The sequence below is a fragment of the Asterias rubens genome, chromosome 9, assembly GCF_902459465.1.
Source record: "Asterias rubens chromosome 9, eAstRub1.3, whole genome shotgun sequence".
In the NCBI taxonomy this organism is placed as follows: Eukaryota; Metazoa; Echinodermata; class Asteroidea; order Forcipulatida; family Asteriidae; genus Asterias; species Asterias rubens.
In genome coordinates, this window is record NC_047070.1 from 17,243,245 (window position 1) to 17,246,120 (window position 2,876).

The window sequence follows — 2,876 nt, forward strand, 5'->3', positions numbered from 1 at the left end:
TGATTCAACCATGCCAGAAACACCGAGGCGAACTCAGTCTCTTATGTACGGTTTAAGTGCGTCATTTATGGGCATTACACAACAAACGGGACCATGGCTTTACGTCGCATACAAAATAATATCTGTAGAGGTATAATCAATATTAAAGATATTCGTATTGTTTTATTAATTGAAGGGATCAATACTTATCAGACGGCTTATAATTTTTCTGTACGTATTTGCGCCAAATCCTTTAAATAAGTTTCGTTTGAAATGTTTACCTAAGACGAAACAATATTCACCTTGCCGAAAAAAGGCTGACTGAAACTCTACCCTAGTTCGTTTTTAAATTACCATTCCTGTAAACGATTGCTGCTCCATTTATGTCATCAAGCCCCCTCATTGCCGACCCTTTGACGGACGAGTTGTCTAAACCTAGAAATCATCTCCCTCGACATTCCTAAATAAGTTAAACTTTAACATGTATACAAGCCCTGAATGACACTCGTAAGTAGATTGACATTTAGGTCTCATGTGAGCAAATTGAATCTTTTAGACTCTTGCGAAAGTAAAGATTGTTTAAATAAAATGTGCGTCTTTTGAATTTACTTGGTCTGAGTGATGAGAGACCACGCCATTGACAATATTATTTTGGAACGCCAAACCTACCTTGAACATAACGTTTTAGTTAATCAAAAACCGGCTTACGCACATCGGTATTACTTCTTTCCTGTATTGTCCCTAAATAGGTTAAACCGATCAACTATACAAAAGTCATGCAATATTTTCGTCATTATCCCAATGCGTCTTGCCCGAAATGGAAGAAGACATCCACGTCTGCCTGTGTAAACATGTCAAGTCCCTTGCTATGATGCTCGGCTGCAATTATTTCCCAGTCAATCAGCGAATCCCGCTGGCCTAGATTTCTGGTTCCGCGCCATTAAAGTCCCCCCGTGGTACTTTTCTGCGAACATTTTAAATATATTTTTTAAATTTTTGAACAGTTCTAAGATTCATAGCCCAGTTACTCTACACGCTGGGGCTCCGTCTCCGTACGCAACTCAAAATAATAGCACGAAGACTTTGCACGCTGTGAACATGATTGGTAAAGTGACTATTTTTTACGATGCGCTGTCGCCAATTCGTCTTCATTTCCACCTATTTTAAATTGCAAAAATTTTATCGAGCGGTATTTTACTCTAAAAATATACGGTTCTGTTTGAACATCTATACAGATGGTGTGTTTCTACTAATAAGCTTTGAACTACTTTGTTTGTCCAGTGGTGTATGTAGACATAGCAGCAACAACGCAGCACAAAAACAAGGAAATGTACCAAAGGTTTTAATTGAGACGTACAGAAATCTGCTGAATTAAACTACGTTTCGGTAAATGCATTTCTTTTAACTTTGTTATGATCTTTTTTTTAACACGCGGATAACAATTAGGCATGTACAAAAATTAACCGTGAAGGATATGAAACAACAAACTATGTTCGAACAGCATATACAAACGGACGCCACGGAAACTCGAATTTCCCAGAACTCGCTTTGATGAGTTTGGTTAGTTTGGCAGATTTTCTTTTTTTCCACTCGAATTTTCGACATTCGTTAAATAACCTTTGATTACCGGGGGGGGGGGGGGCTGAATGTATTTCTCGAGATGCTTGCTTTGTACCATATACCAAGAGGCTTATGGGTAGAAATTACACACTGTTTGTTTTTTTACCAGGGACATTACCGAAGTATGACCGTACTTTGAAATGTCACTCAAACATAAACAAGAGAATAGTCATATATTTCAAAATAAACATATGTTTGTGTCATGGCCAGTTAGCTGTGAATTTTCCAACAACAACAATTCAATGTAATGTACATATTGATGCTGTGGATGGTTGTTACTTCTTCAGTCTTCCATTGACCAAAAGAATGAACCTTCTACGCAGTGTAATGGCCTTTACCATCTTGACACAATTCTTTTCATCCATGCTTAATGGAAGAGTACTTCTAGCAGTCCACGCTGATTCGTAAGATTGGCTTTAAAGTGACGAGCAGGAAGCTGAAGCTCTTCGCACGGGTGAGAGGGAGGGGAGGGGCCGGACCCGCAAATTGGTCGAGTCCTTCTACAGGGAACAATAATATCCAATGGCGTATTAGGGTAAGCTGGTTGTTTTTGGCACGTGGTAGATTGTGAAGTGTAGAGGCAGTCGCGCGGACTTGTAAACTTTGATGAGTTGTTTTTCTTAGCGGAAAATACTATATCTCACGTCTTTTAGACCGTTTGCGCTCAAAGCGCGTTTATATGCCCTCTCTATTAAAAATAGAAAATAGCAATGTGACATCATAGCATATTTGACATCAATTCCCCGTTCGTGATGGGATGGTTGATGACCAGGCTTATCAAAATAAAGCCCTCGGCCTGCTTAGCGTGGGTGATAGGATCATCTTTTGATGTATCCCGCGCGACCATGCTATCTTTGAAATGGGCAGAGAGGGTTGAGGGCTGATCAAACTCAACGAGATTTCCATGTAAGACACGCGGGACTCGAGCATGACTGATGGTGATAGGGGTAAAGGTAGAGGAGGGCACAGTCGTGCATAACGAGTGGTAGCGACCGAGACACGGTCTGCCTGGGATCGTGTTCAAGTTCCCGGGCCAGGGCACCAACCCCAGTCACGGTGCTCGGGGGCGCTGCACAGACCACGTTCAATTTAAGGCATATTATCAATCACACGGTTTCGAATTGTATGTCTGGCTTTGCAAAATCAAATGATAATCACAAATTTCGTTTTTAATTTCCTTACATATAAACATGTCATAATACTGACGTTGGCCTACAATGTACAATATCCCCTTTCACACACCACGTATTTGTACTGGACATCATGTGAAGTGGTTT